The sequence below is a fragment of the Nicotiana sylvestris genome, chromosome 12 (genome assembly GCF_000393655.2).
Source record: "Nicotiana sylvestris chromosome 12, ASM39365v2, whole genome shotgun sequence".
In the NCBI taxonomy this organism is placed as follows: Eukaryota; Viridiplantae; Streptophyta; class Magnoliopsida; order Solanales; family Solanaceae; genus Nicotiana; species Nicotiana sylvestris.
In genome coordinates this window covers 60,026,449-60,049,448 of record NC_091068.1, presented here as the reverse complement: position 1 = coordinate 60,049,448, position 23,000 = coordinate 60,026,449, and positions in this window count along the sequence as shown.

Here is a 23,000-nt window from a genome sequence, read left to right as displayed (position 1 = left end):
TGTGTTTAAACTTGCAAAACGGTTTACGTGCAAAATTAGGGAACTATGAATACCATTTGTTTTATGAAATAACCATCTCTCCACCCAATACAAACTCAACTTGTATATCCTCTTTTAAAATGCCGAAGTCAGTACTCATAAAATCTGTTCGTACTAAGTACACATTTGGCATTTGCCTATTTATTAACATCACAATTTTTATCATATATAATGCACCGAAAATTTTACACAATTAAGCAATCATCACTTCAATCTAGACAAACTCATCACATGAACCAAAACCGCCTTCCATATAACTTCTACACGTTTATTTCTAGTCCAAATCCTAACCATTCTGTTAATTCTCTTGTGACGATTGGGTTTAGACGAACAAAATCAAGTCAATTATTGTCCAAACTTGTGAAAACTATTTACAATTAACAAATCTATACTTGTAATAATGTCAACATCATTTTGTTATAAGAAACGGGTTAATTGCACTCCTAAACTAAGATAGACACTTTATTATCAAGAAAGGAAACTATTTTACAAATTGATTTGACAGGCAAATTCACACTACATGTACCACAAACACACAACTGAACCTCTCAGAATACTCCAATACTTTGAACATAATGGACTATGTCAGTTCTCCTCTAACTCATGGTTATCCCAATAGCTGTTATCATACAAGATTACATACGAACAAGAGCACTTATCTCACACAGAATTAAAACAAAGCTCCGATGTTTGACGAAGTATATTATTTTAGTTCCTTGATAGTTCCATACTACCATACACTTAGCTAACATGGTTTAAACACAAAACATAGCTAATGGTCAATATTCTACCAAGTTCCTCATCTCAGCAGTTCAAAACCATTTATAACCAATGAACTTCATAAGCAAGTAAAATTACTATTGAGCTATACTAACTTCAACAGAGGCAAGTTGACTAATAGCTCCCGTTGAGCATATGACATGTCAATTAACTAAAAAAATTGAAACTAAACTAATCGATTTGAATGTGCAGAAAACATATTTGGAACTCAGGATTTTATTTCATTGCAATATCAAAACTTGAGCGAGATAAGTCCAGGGACATGTACCTGAAATATGAAACGTGGGAAAACAAATGAAAATCAGTAGTAGAGCAGTATAGCAGCAGAAACTCAACGACCAGTAGAGCCAAGTTTAGCAGAAAGTTATGTATAGCAGGCCCAGAAAAAGTTTGATCGAACAGTAAACTTTAACACGTCAAAACCAAACTTTCACAAACTCATCTTTATCTATTTCTACTCCCTGACGAGTTAAATGTTCTTTCAGAGATTAGAAATATCAAAAATGCAAAGTGATCGATAAAACAGTAAAATTGTATAGCCCTTTTAATTTCAGATTATTTCTCTTCAATCTCTCTGTTTATTACTCTCCGTATTCTCTCACTGTGTTTTTCAGTATCTTCAGAGTCCAGCCCCCTTTATGTATGAACTTAGTATCTATATATAGGCATTCAACTCAGTGCACTCCCCACTTTCAATGTTAGGTGACAATTAAATAATTCCCACTGTTATCTTAAAGTTCCCTTTTCTTTAAAATTTGAAATTCATGGACCAAGCTGAACCCAATTCACATCATTTAATACAAACAAAATCTACCAGCAGACTGCTTAAGCTCTTAATATAGAAAAACGAAACAATTTCAGCCTTTCAACGAAAATTATCAGGAATCAATTCAAGAACTACTGTTATACGAGTTTAAACTACCGAGCAATAAAACAAAAACCAAATGAAATCAACAAACAACCTATTAATTCGAAAAGAATTAAATTAAAAAAAATCATAGAACAACTGACCAAATAACATTCTAACAACAAAAAGGAGTAGAAGAAGATAATAATAAAAGAAAAATAGAAAAAGGTAAAACCAGCAATACCTACCAAGATTGATTGAACACCGTCTCAAACTAGACCTTCAATGATCTTCGAATCTGTGGTCGGAATAGACCTTAATCGAGTGTTCTCGACTGAGAACCCACAACTAAGGTCGATTTTGACCTCAAACCTTTAAACACATAATAATTTGGATTTTGGGATTTAGGGTTTGTTTCTTTAAATCCAGATTCGAGGGATTCCCGGGATATTCGAGGGATAAGGTTCATGGATTCGGAAAGAGGGGAGTGAGTAGATTCTATGGTGTAAAGATGGAGGAGATTGGGTTAGCTAGGGTTCGAGGGTCAAATTTCGATCGAAGATTTGACGATTTTGGCCGTGATTCGAAAGGAACGGTTTGGGGATTTGAGATGATGAGGCGAAGGAGAATCAACAGTGTTAATTTGGGGCTGTTTGGGCCACCGGAACTGCCGTGAGGCGATTTCCGGTGAGCGGGAGGCGGCGGTTCATGGTGGCATTCTGTTAGGTCTCTGAAGAGATGAGGGGGGGGGATGAGATGGGAATGGCCGGGTTTGGGGGGTTTGATATATTGAAAATGTTTGATTTAATTAGGGCCGTTGGATGATTGGAATCCAATGGCTCTGACTAGATCATTAATGGAAACGAGGTCGTTTTGGTTTCCACTGGGGCGGTCCGGGTTTGGGAATGGGTCGGGTTGTGAGGAAAGCTTTGGATCGTTCGATATAGATGAACGGACGGTTGAGATCCGTTGAGATCGAAACGACTTAGTTCTGTCCCTATACTATGTCGTTTCGATGGTCTTAGAGAGTGGACGTTTGGACCGGGTATGGGGTTTGTGTTGGGCTGGGTTAATTGGATTTAACCGGGCAAATGGAATTGGGCTTATGGATTTAATTAAAAATGGCCTCACATTCCTAATTTCTTGTTTTCCTTTCTTATTTTTATTTTTCTTTTCAATTTTCCTTCTAATAAAAAGAAACCTTGACCAAATTATCCTAAAAACTAACTAACTCAAATAATTAAATTAAAAGAGAGTCACACAATTGACATTAAATACTTAAAAATGTAAAGTATGTTATTTTTTGTGAATTTTTCATTTTTACAAAAATAACATTTTACTAAATTAACCAAAAATGTAAAATCAAATCCTAAGTGCAGATGCTATATTTTTGGTATTTTTTTTAATGCATTATTAAAATTAAATATGCAAACAATCAAGAAAATTGCACAGTAATTCCTATAATAACACATAATTAAAGAAAAGGCCTAATTTTGAGAATTCTTTTGGAGTAATTCATGTGAGGAAAAAATCACGTGCTCACACTAACATAATAAATTGGAGACTATTTACCTTGGACTTCACAAACTAAAACAACACTTACCACTACTTCTGAAATAGCTTGATATATGAGCAATCTTTCTCCATCCTTTGGTTTTGCGAGCAATAGTGGATTTGATAGGTATGTCTTCAGGTTTCTGAGTGCTTGTTGACATTCTTTGGTCCATTCGAACTGGTCTTGCTTTTTAAGAGCCGAAAAGAATTTAAAATATTTTTCTGATGACTTGGAAATAAATCTTTCCAAGCTGCAATTCTTCCCGTTAGTCTCTGCACCTCTTTCTTATTTGTAAGAATGTCAGGAATTTATTCAATGGCTTTAATATACGCGGGATTTACTTCAATACCACGGTTAGAAACAAGAAAACTCAAAAACTTACCTGATGAAACGTCGAATGCTCATTTCTCGGGATTTAGCTTCATATTGAATTTTTGTAAGATCTGAAATGTATCAGTCAAATGTGATATATGATCTCTTGATTGTTGAGATTTGACAAGCATATCATCTAGGCGTAATACATGCGGAGACACCTAAAGTTGGCACAATCTTTCGCTTAGACACTTAAATTAGGTATTTTTCCAATTAGACACGTTTCTTAGGCAATTTTCATACCAATTAGACACAAAACTATGATATGGCAAAGAAAGTGTTTCTCAGTCTCCTTGAGCGCGTGAATGAAATAAACATGACATTTTTCAATTAATTAAATATTAAAAATGCATTTGACCACAAAAAACCCTATTTTCACTAAATCCCCCCACCCACCCACCCACCCAAAAAACAAAGTGTGTTCCATCATTTTCTCCATTTTTCCACCATATCAGCTCCTCCACTATCTTAAACCTTCCTCCTCCGTAATAATACTCCAATAAGTCATCTTCTCCTTATAAATTACCTAGCAACAACCATTTCTCATTTATCATCACTAGCCCCCAATTCCAAAATCCCACCAAAACTTCTCCTCCAACCACCATAATATTTCATTGTCATAACACCAAAAAGTACTGCAGGAAAAAAATCATCAAGCAGAACTATCAATCTCAAACAAAGACAACTAAAAAGTGGTGAACAAATGAGACCAACATCCTAATAAATAGAATAAAATTACTTGGCCATTGTTATGTAATTTTGATGTTTTTGCGGAAATTCTTGGCTTCATTAAGGAGTTTGATAATGGGTTTTATGAACTTTAGGTTTTGGTGTTTGGATATGTTTGACGCCGCATGCCATACGAGATCAGACGACAAAAATTGGACAACGAAGAGGGAGCAGGGTGATGTCGGCGACGGGATTGGAGACATCGGCGGGTGGGGGACGAAGGGGGTATTTGTATTTTAGTGTAAATAACACTATATCGCTGAGGTGGATAGTGAGGTGGACAAAAAAATGATGTGGCACGATTTATAATGGTTACTTTTGCCACGTAGACGGAGATTGCGGAACACGCGCTTGGTTAATTAATAAGCCAGCAAAAAACGCGTCTAATTGGTATGTGAATTGCCTAAGAAACGTGTCTAATTGGAAAGAGGCCTAGTTTAAGTGTCTAAGTGAAAGATTGTGCCAACTTTAGGTGTCTCCGTATGTATTACGCCTATCATCTATGTAGAGTTCCATAGGTTTTCCTAAATGTTCATGGAACTTTTTGGTCACCAATCTTTGATATGTGGCACCAACATTTTTGAGACCAAAGGGCATTACTTTATAACAGTAAGTCCCCCTGTCTGTTATAAATGAAGTTTTTTTTTCATCTAGGGGATCCATTTTGATCAGATTGTACCTTGAATACGCATATAAAAAACTTAACAATTCATGTCCTGTAGTAGCATAAATCAGTTGATCTATATGTGGTAATGAAAAAGAATCTTCAGGACATGCTTTGTTAAGGTCATTGTAATCTACACAAACTCGCCATTTGCCATTCTTTTTCGGTACTACTACAGTGTTGGCTAACCAATTAGGATACTTTACCTCATGGATAGACCCAATTTTTAATAGTTTTTGAACATCATCTTGAATCACCTGATTTTTGAAAGTCCCCTGCTTTCTCTTCTTTTGTTTGATAGGTGGATACGACAGGTCTTCATTTAGCTTGTGAGTCATTACTTCCGGGGGTATTCCGGTCATATCAGAATGGGACCAGGCAAAACAATCCACGTTAGTTTTTTAAAATTCAATCAACTTACCTTTCATGTCATGGCTTACGTTGGCCCCGATGTAGACTTTCCTTTCAGGACATTGTGTAAATAACTCTACAACCTCCAGTTCTTCAATCGTCGTATTGATATTTTCATTTTCTTCTGGTTCCTGAATGGAATCGGGCTTAAGTCCACATCTGTTTGCCCTTGTTTAGTTGAGGGTTGTGTCGTGATATCCCCAACTGGATTCTGTAATTGCTAATTTTATTCATTTTTCGTACTTGAATCTGCTACAGAGTTGATGCTCCTGGATGTTTGTTGATCCCCACGGATTTGCCGTACTCCCCATGGTGATGGAAATTTAATAACCTGATGTAAGGTAGACAAAACGACATCCATCTCATGGATCCATGGTCTCCTGAGAATCATATTGTAAGCCATTTTTATTTCTACCACCTTAAATTTCGTATCTTTGACAACTCCATCTACGAATGTTGTAAGTGTTACCTCCCCTTTTGCCACAACGCTTGAATTGTCAAATCCAGACAAGGTATGTGCCTTTGGTACTAGCTTATCTTTAGCTTGCATCTCGTTTAGTAATCTTAGCAAAATAATGTTCACGAAACTATCTGGATCAATCAAAACTTGTTTCACATCAGTATCATGTACAAGTGAAGATATTACCAGTGCATCATTATGTGGAGTTAACACGCCATCCGCATATGCATCATTAAATGTTATACTTTATTCCTCCAGAACATGTCGGACCCGCTTCCCGTAGGTAATTGTAACTTTAGAAACTTTATTGGCCGCTTTATATGTCATGCCGTTGATTTCTTCGCCCCCGCTTATAACATTAACGGTCCTTTTGGGAGAAGGAGGTTTAGGGGGCTCCTGCCTGTTTTTCATGTATGCTTGCTTACCTTTTTCACTAAATAATTCGGTGAGATATCCTTGCTTTAATATATGGTCGACTTCCCCTTGTAGCAATCTACAATCTGTTGTTTTATGACCATGATCGTTGTGAAATTCGCACCAGTGGTCAGGATTACGTCTATTTGGATTTGATCTCATTTCTTTTGGCCATCGCACTTTGTAACCCATGCTTCTTAATAAAGCTACTAACTCTGAAGTGCTGACATTAAAATTGTATTCGCCAAATCTTGCCTTCAAGTTCCTATCATCATCTCACGTCTCTCGTGTGTTTCGATCGTTTCCAAACCTTGATGATGAACCCGACTCTCTATTCCTCGATCTATGATCATACCTTGAATTATCCTGCTTTGATCGTGAGTCTTTTCCTGTTGGGCCCATGTGTGGTTCGTATCTATTTTTACCGGACCTTTTTTCGGTTTTTGCTCGTCTCGAACTTACTTTCTCCTCTTTTTGGGATCGGGAGATAGTATCTTCTTCTATCCTTAGCTTCGTGATGTATCTATTGTAAACGTCATTCTAGGTTGTTGCTGGGAATTCATGCAGACTTTCCTCGAGTCGTCTCGTGGCTTCTGAGTTTTTCTCATTCAAATTACTAGCGAAAGTCATAGCTGCCCAGTTATCAGGTACGCGTGGTAACATCATTCTTTCACGCTGGAATCTATCCACGAACTCTCTAAGCAACTCTGAATCTCCTTGCTTGATTTTGAAAATATCTTCCATTCGTTTTTCAACTTTTTGAGCTTCAGAATGTGCTTTGATAAATGAATCTGCAAGCTCAGCAAAAGAATTTATAGAATTTTTGGGTAAAAGAGATTACCATGTCATTGCTCCCTTGGTGAGTGTTTCACCAATTTTCTTGACCAAAACTGATTCGATTTCTTGCTTGGTTAAATCGTTGCCTTTTATACTAGTTGTGAATGCAATCACATGGTCTCATGGATCCGTTGTGCCATCATACTTTGGAATATTAGGCATTTTAAACTTCTTCGGGATTAGAACCGGAGCAGCACTAGGATTCCATGGTTGTTGTGAGTATTTATCCATCTCTATTCCTTTGATTACAGGTGGTTCTCCAGGTATCTGCTCTATGCGATCACTTTGTTCCTTGAGCAGCTTCTGTAAGGTTAGAACTAAATTTGTAAATCAGAATTAACTATGTTACCTGGTTCACCATCGCAAGATTTGCTTGGAGTTCCACCAGTGCCTGAGTTAATGAGCTCAGAACGTGGGTTTTCCAAAATATTCTGATTTGGAGTTAGTGTTGGTGGTGCAACTGGCAATTGGCTGGTAAAAGCTCGAAGAACATTGCTGACTTATTGAGCAATGAGGTTAAGCTCGAAGAACATTGCTGACTTATTCGCAACTCCATCATTTTGATTTGCCTCGAATCCGTTTTGATTTGCAACCCCATTATATGTTTCAGAGCCATCTGGAGTTACTTCTCGTGACTGATGTTGTGAATCACGCTGTGAGGGAAGTGGGGTCTTGTCACCCGCATCATTCTCCTGATGTTGAGGATCTTGTTGGTTGTTGTCGTTGTTATTCGACATGGTAAGTTTTTTATGAAAGAATTGATTAAGAAAGTAAACGATCATCAGATTCCCGGTAACGGAACCAATTTGTTTAACCAAAAGTAAGGACATTGGTCAAAGCTTATATTAGAAGAACTCGGATTACTGATAATCAAATTGAAATAAGAATAATTGAGAAATAATAATTGAGTGCAAAGTAAATCAATGTATTCCAATAGTATTTTGTGTCCTTACAAATGATCAATCTTCTCCTTTTATAACTATTTCTAGGTAATATGTTTTGTCTTTACCATAATTGAGCCATTATTGTCAATTAATGGCATTTAATGACATTTAATGTAACGTTACAATCAGTAATCATATTTGATTCAATACATATTCCTTAACGTTTTCCGTATTTAATGCCCAATAAAATGTATCTATACCTTATTTACTATCAAATTCATTTACTTCCATCATAAAGAGGTTCAAGCACCTATCTTCCTTGCTTTTTCTCTGAACATCTGCCCGTGCCTGTTGAAGCTCGTGCCTCTTTGATTATTCTTCATCACCTATCCTTCTTTAACTAGTCCACGTGTCATCTTATAATGAATTCCATATATAAGCTTAATTTTTCCCAATACAATAATGTTGTGGCTGCTAGTGTTAAGCTTTTTTAGGTTTTGATAAAGTTTATTCAAGAAGAAACGATGAAAAACAAGTGATTGACGGTAAAAACTTAAGGTGCTAGATGTAAGGGGCTATTTTGGAAGGCATTTTGTGGATGTTTTAAACTAGAAATAATATGGTACCTAAAAGTATGGTATTTTGAAGGTTGTAAACTAATTTATGAAATAAGAGTTGGATTCAATTCATATCTTGTTATGAGTAAAAACGAGTGTGCCGCTCAATATGATTGTTAAGATAATCGGAGAAACTTATATTGGATTGCATTGTTGCTGTTTCTATTGTTGGTTATAGTTGTTGTTGTTGGACTGTTGATGATCCTTAGTGGTCTTTGGGATGTATTAAAAATCGGAGAGGTTCTGCCCGATTTTTCTTAAGCCATACGACTAGCCAAATACGATGGTACGACATTATATGTTAAAAGCAATATCATTTCACTTGTTGAAGATGCAAGACATTGTGTAGAACTTGGTTGAGTAATAACAATGATGTCATGCAGGTATGTTAAGGCTATCCATTTTTTCTTTTGGCATGATCCATACGATGCAAACGAAATATGCAAATGCACAACATTCATAAATGACTCTATTTATAGAAATGCTGGAGATGCTTATGTTCTTGATTTTTCATGTGTCATATTATTCTATCATCTATTGATGGGTCTTAGAAAAATACGTAAGTTGAAAGAGTTCACTTCATGATATTACTTGAAGGCATAATGGTCTTATGACATTCCAAGAGATTTTATTGACTTACTTCTCATGCATTGCATTCATGTACATTGACCCATGACCAGATGGCATTATATACGTGTATATATGTATATATATGTATATGGGATATGGGAAAAGGTTATGGCATTTTATACGCACCACCACCTAATTAGTTGGTATACATTGATGATTTGCCCATAGTGGTCGAGATAATATGATGGGATGCCTTCAGAGGCTTGATGATGTTATGAACACATATACCCATGCATTGTATGACATTTATATGCATATGCATGACATTATAATATTAAATGATTTACAGAGTTATTCAAACATACATGTTGAGTCTTTTACTCCATGTTTCTTTCATGTGTACTTGTTACTGATTTTCATTCCTTACATACTCGGTACATTATTTGTACTGACATCCCTTTTGCCTGGGGACACTGCATTTCATGCCCGCTCGTCCTGATAGACAGGCCAAGAGTCCTCCAACCACGCTATCAGCTCAGCGGAAGGTGCTGGTGCGCTCCATTTGCTCAGGAGTTGCTTCTTTAGTTAGTATGATTAGTACATGTATAGATTTGTATGGCGGGACCCTATCCCGACCTTATGATATTATATATTCTTAGAGGCTTGTAGATAGATATCATGTATACGGATACTTTTATGGCCTTGTCGGCCTATATTTCGAGTATATAAAGAATCATGCTGGCCTTATAGGCATGTGCTTCGTATGTATAAGTTTGTATTCCCGCATGCTTTACTTTGGTTCATTTACCTATGATAGAATGATATGAAAGATACGTTATGTTGGTACTCGGTTGAGTAAAGTACCCGGTGCCCGTCGCGGCCCATCGGTTTGGGTCATGACAAAAGTGGTATCAGAGTAGTTCTGTCCTAGGGAGTCTATAAGCCGTGTCTAGTAGAGTCTTATTTATGGGTGTGCTTTGCACCACACTAATAAACAGGAGGCTATAGGGCATTTAAGACTGTCACTCATTCTTTTTAATGTAGATCGCGTGGTAGAGCTCAGTTTTAAGAATTCAAACTCCTAATTTTTATTTTACTCGTAATACAACGATATCTACATTCAAAAAGAGAGTTGGTAAGAGATTGAAGGTGGCTATGGAAGAGTTGAGTTAGAGGAACTCGATTTTGCATCATGCTTATGATGAGTAAATGTGAGGTCTTCAGCAGATCATGTGTCTACTAAGATGTCTAAGCTTCTTAATAATAATCCCTAGGGCAAGAATATCTATCCACTCGTATGGTAAAAAGGAATAAAAGAATCGAAAGGTAGACACAAGTTTCAACAAGTAAAAGAAGCAAGGTGAAGAAGGATACGACGTACCTAGTTAATGAAGATTAACAATATTTACAATTCTAGCAGAGAAATATAAGCATTCCGAGTTACTTTCAACGGTAACGGAGATATATAAAATGAGCCACACCCATCTCAATTATGGCTTGTGGGAGCTGACAAATATAGTTTAAGAGAAGGATGGGATATCGGGATCAAGTTGGGGTTAGAGTAACCCAAAGTTATTGATGGATTGTTAGCATTAGTTGATATTTCCGAAGGATAGTGCTAATGTGGTAATAGATATCCTTGTGAGACACCCATATGGTGAACTCTAAAATAGTATAATCAGATATGAATACTAGAATATTTAGAAACTTCAAAAGATAGGCAGTGGATCCTAGAAGGGATAAATATTTACTTTAGTAAGACTCCAGCCCCGAAAAAAAAAAGACAGGGATAATGTTACGCATTCCGAAGAGCCAGTGAGATGAAGTAAGGGGAGCTAAAAGTGAAAGAATGTTTTGTTGAAGTTTTAGACTAGAGTGATGGACAAAAATATTAGCCTGAGAATAAAAAGAGAGTGAATGAAGCATTATGAGTAAGATGTGATAAATAGATGACAACAGTAAATCAAAATATGACACAATGACAAAGTCTATAGTCAATAAAGGAAAAGACAAGATGTGACAGGCCTTGAGGTAATAAAAGAGTATAAGCCATAAAGTCATATCCACGTTAAAAAAATGAGTTGGTGACTCCAACGTGATTACGAGAAGGAAAAGTTACACCCTCAGAATAATAGAAATCAGTATAGGCTAGTGAACATGAATTAGGGATCGAATAATTTGGTAATAGTCGCCATCAAGAGAATTGCAGAGATTACGTTCCGGCGATAATAAAATAGACAACATAAGAATAACCTTTCAAGGTCATTCAGGAGGATGCTTCCCTAAAGCGAGCACTGTAAGCAATGTTATGCTTAGAGGACTAAGTATGCCAGTTACACTAGGTGTCACCCTCGTGAGTAAGGAATTTAATTATTATTGGTATAGAAGGGTTACCGCATGGTGAGTAAGAGTCCATGAAGATTTGAAAATAATCCAAAGATTAAGATGTAACGATGGACTAGTAAAGAAAGAATACGGTAAAAAGGTGAAAGTAATGAGATTGCATCTATTCAGATCCTACAGATAAGATACGACTCTAGAACATTATGCAAGCACGACGTTGGGGAGAGGCAGTAGGGTTCCAGCACAAAATGTTATTGATAGATAAGTGCAAATGAACACTTGATACATAAGGAGCCAGTGCGAGAGGTAAGTTAAGAGTAGTTGAGGAAATACAGAAGTAGGCTTCAACTTAAGCATAGTGACATAAAAAAGTTATGGTCGTGTAACAACATTATCCCAACAACATTGTATTCACTCTACAAGAAAGTGGCACCTATGATGGCTAATGAATGACAAGAAAAAAAATATCAAAAGGTGATATTCAAGATCATATGGGTTGCATGGAATTCCAACATATGAGGGCACTAAGATGAGCCAAGTATTAACGCAACAAGTGGTAGAATGACCCAGAAAAGCTATTGCATACATTTAAATACAACTGAGAATGCATGAAAGGAAATCTAAGATGCTACCAAGTAAATGAAGGTTTTGAGTAGTATGAATCGATATGCGTAGGTCGCACGCTAAAGTATCCTATAGCGATAAGGTTTTAGATAGATAGGAGTAAAGGTGTGAAATGGTGAGTGAGAAGGTGATGAGAAAAGGTAAGGCCTTGAGATTAACCCAACAAAACAAGAGAGCTGATGGTTTTCATAAGCTATAGAAAGCTCGGTACAGTCTGAATGACTCAGAGGAGTCTAAGAATAAGAGCAATTGGAAGAGATGAAATGCTGCCCTGGTAGTAGAATAATGGTGTAATTGTGATAAATAACAAAATGACGTTTGGGTCTTCGATTGAGTAATGATTTAAAAGAAAGGGATTTTATGGATGGTACGATATTAGAATACCCCATAAGATGAAACACATTAGGATGATATGAAGTACGGTTATTGAAGTATAGTATCACCCCTAGGTGGATCAGGAAAATCACTTCAGATGTTCCTCAATGAGATGTGACCCCTAGTGACAATGTATTACGTCTGAGGTGATGGTTGGAGCAAGTGAAAGACTATGATGTTGATATTGTATACAGTCCAAGGAAGGCTAATATAGTAGTCGACGCCCCCACCGTAGATCTATGGGTAGCCTATCATATTTACAGCCAGAGAAGAGTGATATATCTTGTGAGATTCATCAGCTAGTTAATCTTGGAATTCGATTACTAGATTCAGGTGGTACTGGAGTTACTATTTAGGACATGGCAACATCCTCTTTAGTAACTGAAGTGAAGGAATGCCAGTATGAAGATCCTATTCTAGATCATTACAGAGATACAACCCCTCAAAAAGAGAAGATACTATTCGAGATTACAGGAGATGGAGTCCTCATATATCGGGGTCAATTATGTGTTCCTATTGTGGCGCAAATGGGATAAGTAGTGAGAAAGTAAGCTAGAGTTGTGTAGCACACCTCAGTAATAATAAACCTAAGTATGTGTTATAGTACGGTATGACATACTTAGATGCACTAAAGCCATAAGGACAAATAACCAAGACTAGGAAACAAAATATAACAATAGTTATAAGTTCGGTAAGTACCAAGCGAAGAACTTCAGTACACCTATGTATGCTCCGACGGACATCTTGTAATAGTTCTATATATGTTCACAAATTGAGGTAAAGATATTAGCAAAAAGCTGGGAAAAAAAGAAGATCCACACATAAAAGGATAGAGTCATACATGCTGCAACACAGAAGGTAGTCAAAGTTAAGGGATTAAAAGAATTCCGATCACAAGTCGTGATGTTAGAAGAGGCCTTAAGGGGGGAATGCCCTGGTCTTTGAATTATTTACAGAACAATTGCCTAGATGGTGTACAATATGAAAATATTCATGAGATCTATAGGATATGAGACTAATAAGCATATCAGTCAACATTCGAAGATGAATGTTCCAAAGGGCGGAATGATGTTACACCCCATGTTTTTTTACGTGAAAGTATACCATAAGTCAATTGTTGTAAGCTCAAAAATGAGATAATTATTGAAAGTATATAAAGTGATTTAATATTGTTACACCTTGTAGTTCATACGTCACTGTCATTATAGGATTATCTAATGTAAACTCAAAAAGGACGAAATCCTTCTACAAGGATAAGAAAGGTTTACTGAAGTCTTAAGCAAGTTAACAAGAATATGGGACTTGTTAATCATGATGTAAATGAGTTTAAAGTTAATATATGACTATATATGATGTTTGGATATGAAATATAAAGTTTGGGAAAAATCAGATTTAAGTTGCGGAAAAACTGACTAAGGATTTGCCTTGTAATGAAGCATTTTGAGCAATATACTTCATGTGTCATATGAGGTCATTTTCGGACATATTATATACCAAAATGAAGGTCATGGAACCTAATTTCCAATGGTGTAAACCATTTATTTCTATGACATCGGGGTAGAGAAATATGAATTTATATATTAGGGTCACCAAATCATGTCGCTGCACTTCGGAGAAACTAGCAGTTTTATAGGCCAGTTGCGATGCAGTTTTCACCCAATATATTGAGAGTTACATGGAGATATTTATATAGAATTAAATTCCTATGTGTCTAGTTTCCAACGCTGGATACCATTTGTCAATATGATGTCGGATTAGAGAGATACACGCGTTCGAAGTTGCATCGCTCAAGCTGCCAAGCAGGCAACTTACCCACCTACTTGGAGAAATGAGGCGGTGGGCTTATAAGTTATCTTCTACCTTGTATATCTCGTAATTATACACAGAACAAATACACCAAAATACTCTCAATTCTCTCTAAGAGCTGGTCCAAGATCCCAAGAACCAAACTAATGGGAAATCAACTAAAATCATCATCAAAGGTGTTAAAGACTATAAGAGAATGCTTCAATGATGTTGTGGTGTGATTGAGGGATATTGTGAGATAAGTTGAGATAGTGTTTCGAGTTGTAGATGATGTCCAAGGTATGTACAACACCTTCTTGATTGTTCCTAAGGCTCATCATGTGTTGGTTGTGTTGTTTGAGTGAAAAACCATAAGATAGCACTTGAAAGAATATGAGGTATGGTTGTCTCTTTGGTTGGGCTGTTTTGTGGCTAAATATATGGTTTGTGGTGTCTAAAAATTGTGAGAAATAATTTGATAATGTTGTGGCTGCTGTTGTTAAGCTTTTCTAGGTTATAATTAAGTTTATTGAAGAAGAAAAGACGAAAAACAAGTGATAGAAGGTAAAAAAAATTAAGGTGCTAGATGTATGAAGCTATTTTGGAAGGAATTTTGTGGATGTTTTAAACTAGAAATAATGTGGTACATATAAGTATGATGTTCTGAAGGTTGTAAACTAATTTATGAAATAAGAGTTGGATTCAATTCATATTTTGTTATGAGTAAAAACGAGCTTGCCGCTCAATATGATTGTTAAGATAACTGGAGAAACTCATATTGGATTTCATTGGTGTTGTTTCTATTGTTTGTCATAGTTGTTGTTGTTGGGATGTTGATGACCCTTAGTGGTCTTTGGGATGTAGTAAAAATAGGGGAGGTTCTACCCGATTTTTCTTAATCCATACGACTAGCCATATACGATGGTACTACATTATATGTTAACGGCAATATCCTTTCACTTGTTGAAGATGCAAGACATTGTGTCGAGCTTGGTTGAGTAATAAGGAAGATGTCATGCAGGTATGTTAATGATATCCCTTATTTCTTTTGGCATAATCCATATGATGCAAACGAAACGTGCAAATGCACAACTTTCATAAATGACTCTATTCATAGAAATGCTAGAGATGCTTATAATCCTGATTCTCCATGTGTCATATTATTCTATCGTCTATTCATGGGTCTCAGAAAAATACATAAGTTGAAAGAGTTCACTTCATGTTATTACTGTAATGCCCCCGAAAATTTCGCTAAGTAATTTAGGATTTCGTGGTGCCAGGTAGGCTAATTATAATATTTTATGTGCTATTAATTGATGGACATCAATTAAATTTGGAAAATATTAGTATAAGTCATATAATAAGTAATTTGGGGTACAAGGAAAGGCCTAAGTCTAAGTCAAATTAGAAAATTTCATAATAGGCTAAAATTTTAAATGAGTTTGCATATATCCACACTTCCAACGATCATATCTATATATATACGAAGTTTAATGTGATGAACAACCTATCAAATGAAATGTCTTTGAGTCTAGTTTTTAGCGCTTCAAACCGTTCATCATTTGGATATTCCTACACAAAGTTATGATCGAATTACCAAAGGCTGGATTTGTGATCAATTTCGCGATCGCAAAACGACTCTCCAAACCGCATACGCGTCGCATAGTGAAGTAGAGTCGGGAAAAAATTATGCTGTCGCATGTTGATTATGTTGTCGCATAATTAATTATGCTGTCAATTATGGTATCGCATAATGATTATGCTACAAGTCCGCTGCCCACATATCTATTATGCTATAGCATAATTGCACCACATAATTGACTTTGTGGGTCATTTTTGGAAATTTTCATAGCCGAACCCACTTTGATAAATAAGCTTTGGGGCTTCATTTGGGGCTATTTTATACTAAATCTAGAGAGAGGTGAGAGCATTTTAGAGAGACAAGGAGGACGCCTAACATTATCACCATTCAATGTTTCATCAATCTTCAAGAATCAAGGAAACCAATCACAAGATCTTCATCTAAGAGGTAAGGTTTTATACACTAGACTTTAATTTCGAGTTTTGGGTATAAAATGGGTTATTAAGGTATGATTCTTGGGTGTAATAGTATTATGTATACATGCATGTACAAATTAGGGTTGTGGGAAGATTTTAAACACAAATAAGTAAAGATTGGGTTGGGGAATGAAGGAAATCTTGTAGAAGAGCTTTGAAATCAAGATGCACAACTAGTGTTTGATAAAATGCTCAAATGAGCTTAAACCACGAATATCTCCCTAATTTTTGTTCAATTTTGTTATGTCTCAAAGTAGATTGGGATTACTAGAATTTTTGGAATGTTTTACTAACTTAAGAAAAGCTTAAACAAGGTATGATGGCTAAACTTTCTCTCTTAGAATCGAATTCCATAAATATTTTCATAAGTTAATGCGTGGTGGCTCAAAGTTCATAAATCTTATATTTCGGGTTATTATCCATAAACATGACTATTCCGAAATGAGTCTTATGAATATATATATATATATATATATATATATACTAAGTATGAGTTGCATATTAAAGTGTTACGGCTTGAGTCGTGTTTTAAATAAAGGCTAGTATATATATATATATATATACACTAAGTATGAGTTGCATATTAAAGTGTTACGTCTTGAGTCGTGTTTCAAATAAAGGCTAGTATGTCAAATTGTGTGAGAAAACTCGATATGGTTGATGCTCCTAATTGCTCTTATGTGTACCAAATGTATTTGATTGATTGTGTGTAGTTGTTGGTAATCTATAAAGATGTTTGAAATAAATTAAATTAATTTGGGAAACAGAGTGTGGCCAACGTGATGAGAACTTGAGTTATAAATTGTGCCTGGTAATGCCTATGACATGAGAAAATGTGAATAGATTATGAAATAAGCCTTGACTTTACTTTATGTGAATGACTTCATAAATAAAGTGGCCTAAAGGCTTTGTACTCAATTTATGCTCATAAGTGGCTGTTCGAGATAATGTTTTGCCTTATAAGTACATCCAATGTGATCCAAGTTGTTACATACTCCGATGATGACATTGTTTATTACCGTGATTGGAAAAGAGTAATTCAAAAATAATTGGTGTGATTGCTTGTTATGACTTTGATGTGTGTTACTATTGTGGTTTTGTGTGTCCCTTCCTTTTGGAAGAATCTTTTGTGTTTAAAGTTCCATTGCTAATGAACTTGAGGTGTGTGATATCTCAAATATTCTATATGACCATGATTCATGTTTCATCTCATGTGTACTTGACATCTTGAATTGAATGGCTTGTTGTTGAAATTGATATTGAAGTGAAATATGTGGAAAGAACTTGAATTATGAAATGCAGCCAAATGCCAAGTATGATGTAATGATTGTGGCCCCAAGTGCTGATGAACTGATATATGTGAAATAAAGATTGAAATGAGATGATTGATGGAAAATAAAAAACATCTTGGTAAGACGGCCTAACCGATCGGGCCGTGATCGGACGTCATGCCGCACACATGGTGGTATTGTGCTAATATTGAAACTGGAAAGTGACAATGAAATTGTGATTGAGGTACATATCTCAAATAAGACGGCCTAGCCGATCGGGTCGAGATCAGACTTCGTGCTAAGATTCATGGTGGAATATGTATATGTATATATTGGCACAGAAATTGTGATTGAAATTAGGAGTTGGTTATGATATGCATGTTGTGAACAATGGTATTGTGAACAGTGGTATTGTGAATTGTGGTGAATCGGTATTAAATATCGTCTATCCAATAATAGTATTGTCTTTGTATCCCGAGTTTCATTTTTTTTACCATATGAACTTTCGTATGTTGAAAAATTGTTATGTTTAACTTGGACTTTGGATGTCATTGATTGTTACTTATTGTTTACATTATTGTCTTTCCTTATATTGACATTCTATTTTGAAAGAGGACTTTTAGCCATTCATACTAGTGCTATTCGACGGCGCTAATTTCCCTTTTATCGGGGGCGGTACATTTTTAAATGGATGTAGGTGGTTCCATAGTAGGCAGTGTTGGTCACAGCTAGTGACGCATCTTCCTTTTAGCTGACTTGGTGAGCCACACTTCATTTCGGGGTCATGTATCGTTGTTTATTATGTACTTTGTATTTTGAGGTATAGCCGGAGCCTTGTTGCCGGCATTTCCATATTACTCTTTAGTTGTATTTAGAGGCTTTGTAGAAAGGTTGTGGGTGGTGTTTGATAATGGGGAATTGAGTTAGAACTATTGATATTTGGAAAAGATGTATAAAACATGTAATATTTTGAAAATTATGAACGAAGTTGCTAATGGAAATAAAATGGAAGTCGTTAATGATATATTTACAAAGTATGATTAATGGAGTTCATCTCCTCTTTAATCATGAATTAGTTTGGGTAGAATGAAACCTAACAGGCTTGCTCAATCGGGTTTACTCGGTTGAGCACCGGTCGCGCTCCTAGATTTTTGGGGCATGACAATTACTTGAAGGCATAATGGTCTTATGACATTCCAAGAGATTTTATTGACGTACTTCTCATGCATTGCATTCATGTACATTGGCCCATGACTAGATAGCGTTATATACGCGTATATATGTATATGGGATACGGGAAAAGGCTATGACATTTTATATGAACCACCACCTGATCAGCTGGTATACGTTGATGATTTGCCCACAGTGGCCGAGATGATATGATGAGATGCTCTCGAAGGCTTGATGATGTTATGAACACATATACTCATGCATGCTATGACATTTATATGCATATGCACGACATTATAATATTAAATGATTCAGAGAGTTATTTGGATATACATGTTGAGTCTTTTACCTCATGTTTCTCTCATGTGTACTAGTTACTGATTTTCATTCCTTACATACTCGGTACATTATTTGTACTGACATCGCTTTTGCCTGGGGACGCTGCGTTTCATGCCCGTAGTTACTGATAGATAGGTCGAAAGTCCTCCAACTACGCTATCAGCTCAGCGGAAGGTGTTGGTACGCTCTATTTTCTCCGGAGTTGCTTCTTTGGTCAGTATGATTAGTACATGTATAGATTGGTATGGCACAACCCTGTCCCGACCTTTATGATATTAAATTTTCTTAAAGGCTTGTAGATAGATGTCGTGTATACAGATACTTGTATGTTTTTGTCGGCCTATGTTTCGAGTATATAAAGAATCATGTTGGCCTTATAGGCCTGTTCGTCATATATATAAGTTTGTATTCCATCATGCTTTACTCTAGTTCATTTACCTACGACAGAATGATATGAAAGATATGTTATGTTGGTACTCGGTTGAGTATGGTACCGGGTGTCCATCGTGGCCCATCGGTTTGGGTTGTGACATTGCGGCTCATCTGCTTCATTCTTTTTGGTCGCCTCTCTTTCCCGGAAATGATTTTTTTCTCGGTCGTTGAGGAATTCACGAAGGTGACCTTTGCTGAGTAATCGGGCCAGTTCTTCCCGGAGTTGTCAGCAATCCTTGATCCTATGACTGTGTGTGGTGTGAAATTCACATGTTAAGTTATGGTTCCTTTGCGAAGGATCTAACTGTAGAAGCCTCGGCCACCTGGCGTCTCTGATCGTACTGATGGGGAACACGATATATGAAATATCAACGTGGAATTTGTATTCCAACAAGCGGGGTGCCTCTGTCGGCCCTGCATATCTATCGAACTTGGCTATGTTGACGAGTCCCCGAGGGTTTAGCCCTCAGTCCGTTCTCCAATCATTCCGGGTATGTTACGCCTCGGGTGTTTTTTCTATCTTCGGTGTACGGCTGGTACCTTTCTTTGTTTGGCTTTGGATCCTTCGCCAGAAGCCTGCTTGGGTATACCAAGACCGAGGGGGCTCCTACTTGGTCTTCTTCGGCCCTGATTTTCGATTGATATCGGTTGTGAACATCCGACCAAGTCACGCCGGGGTATTCAACCAAATTTTGCTTCAGTTGTTTTGAAGCCACCGAGCTTCGTTCATTTAAACCTTGAGTGAAGGCCTGCACTGCCCAGCCATCGGAAACTGGTGGTAGTTCCATTCATTCAATTTCAAAGCGAGATACGAACTCTCGCAGCATCTTATTCTCCCTCTACTTGATCTTAAAGACGTCAGATTTACTTGTTGTTGCTTTGATGGCACCAACATGTGCTTTTATAAAAGAATCTGCCAGCATGGCAAATGAATCTATCAAGTTTGGGGCCAGGTTGTGATACCACATCATTTCCCCCTTTGAAAGTGTTTCTCCGAACTTTTTTAGTAGGACGTACTCGATCTCGTCGTCCTTTAGGTCGTTGCCCTTTACTACGCAAGTGTAAGCACTAACATGCTCATTAGGGTCCAAGGTTCCATTTTACTTCGGAAGATCGGGCATTCTGAACTTTTTTGGAATGGGTTTTGGGGCTACTTCCAACGGGAATGGCTTTTGCACAAATTTCTTCGAATCTACACCTTTCAGAATCGGGGGTGCACCCAGACTTTGATAGACCCTGGAATTGTAGGTCTCTACCTTCTTGTCGTTGGCTTCTATCTTTTTCTCGCCCGACTCGACCCTCTTTATGAGGTCCTCGAGCATATTTACGATGGCGGGGTCGGCTGCCGACCTGTTGTTGCTTGATCTCTCTGGTACCTTCTCGGCCGGGGGAGCCATCCCCGGTGCTACCGTGCTAGGAGTTTTCTGGTGACTTTGCACCTGCGCAATAGCCAGCTATTGTGCCTGTAACATTTCAAAAATAACGTGAAGGCTAATTCTCAGTCCTTCCCTAGTTGGGGTTTTCTAAGCTTCTTGTTGATCTCCTTGGTGCATGCTCCTATTAGTGTGGGAGCTTATATCGACGTGTTGGGCATCGCATGAGACCGCGTCCATAGGAATTAGTTATGGTGCATTCTCAGGGTTTCGTGTTGGTACACCAATACCTGGAACATCCACACCATTCTCTCCATGGTCCTCAAGATATTTGTTTACTGAGTTAGACATTTTGACCTGAAATCAAAGATCTTGGACAAGAAAGTGTGAAAGGTAACCTGCGTTATGTAGTTAAACCAGCAAAAAAATAATCACTATTATTTTTAGCCCAACGGTGGGCGCCAAACTGTTTACCGTAAAAATGGTAATAACAATTAAAGTTGATTTTGTGGTTCTAAAAATACGTGATCTATTTTTATGCTAGTTGTTAGGCGATGGATGCTAAAGTAAGAAATTAGAAAGCAAGATTATAGCCAAAAAACGATGTGATAGTCAAACCAAACGGCTGGAGATCGGAGCCTCGAGCTATCGTACATGTGGCCTCGAGGTTGAGTTGGGTGGCCGGCTTGGAGCAATCGAGGGAGGATTAACAATTATGATAGCTACGGCGGTGGTTCTTTATGATCATCGATAAGCAATAAATGAAGAATAATAAATAGAACATAATGAATGTAAGCAACAAATGGAAACTATGAGATCAAGAGAATATGTTAGCGAGCAGAGAGAGTGTTCTTGTATGTTTAATATTGAGAATCAGATCCTTTACAAAATTACAAGGATCCCCTTTATATATGAGGGGGTATCTCAATATAGTTCAAATGCATTTATTATAAAGATATGCGGCTGGTACAACCATTTAATGCCATTGTACGAGTTTGGACTAGCCTAATAGGCTTTGTCAGCTCTAGTCACGTACCTTGGGGACCTCACACTGATCCACCGACGCCACTGATTTACCATGGCTCGAGGCCGACCGTTGCTTACGCTATCTTGAAGTAGATTACTGAGAAACTTCGAGGTCGGAGCCCCGAGCCAAGCTTCAATCCTTCGGGGGGCAGTTTCCTTGAGGCGCCTTGATGACCGTAAAATCGAACCACTAATTTATGCCATATACAGTCTCGTTTCACACCTTTCCTGAGTCCCTAGAAGGAAATCAAATCAATTTCTCCTAAGTGACAGTTTTTCCATTTTCAACATCCATCAGTCACGCCACTTCAATATCTCTCTATCCATTATAAGAATTCCTTTTCATCTCCCTGTACATTTTAATTTTCACCTAATCAACTCAAAATAGTACCTGTTGTAAAGGGAAGTTCTCTTCTCATCCATCAGAACTCTTCTCCTTTTCGGAGGCATATTTCTCCAATGATGCTCAAAGTGCGACCAATAAAGCCCTAGGAAAGTGTTCCATAGAAGAAAACGTTGGAGCAGTCACACATAGAAAGCGAAGATGGATTGGGATGGTTTACTAGAGTCTAATGTTTACTTTTGGGATACCCACCCAACAGAAATAACTTCACTGCCTTCAAAGGAAAATAAATTGCTTATGTGAACCTGGATGATATGGAAGGCCTAAATTGCGAGGTAAAAGAGCTTTTCGATTTCTAAAGCCAAAAAAATTATTTTTTAGCCCTTCCAAAAGTCTATGAAGATCTTGTTTGCAAGTTCTATGCAAATCTTTGTTCTCCTAAATATGATAAGATTGAGTCTTCCGTCCTAGGTGAGCGTATTGTTATTGACTATTCAACTTTTGATTCTAGTTTTCAATGTAAATGCTCTTGTTACTCTGCCTTGTTCAAAAACTCCTGGCCTGAATACTTTGAAGTTTTGTTTGACCAAGCCAAGAGGTGCATTGCAAAACCTCTGTTTGATTCCTGGCCAAATCAATTAGGACCCAATGAAATAAAATCTGAAACTCATATTCTTGCTCA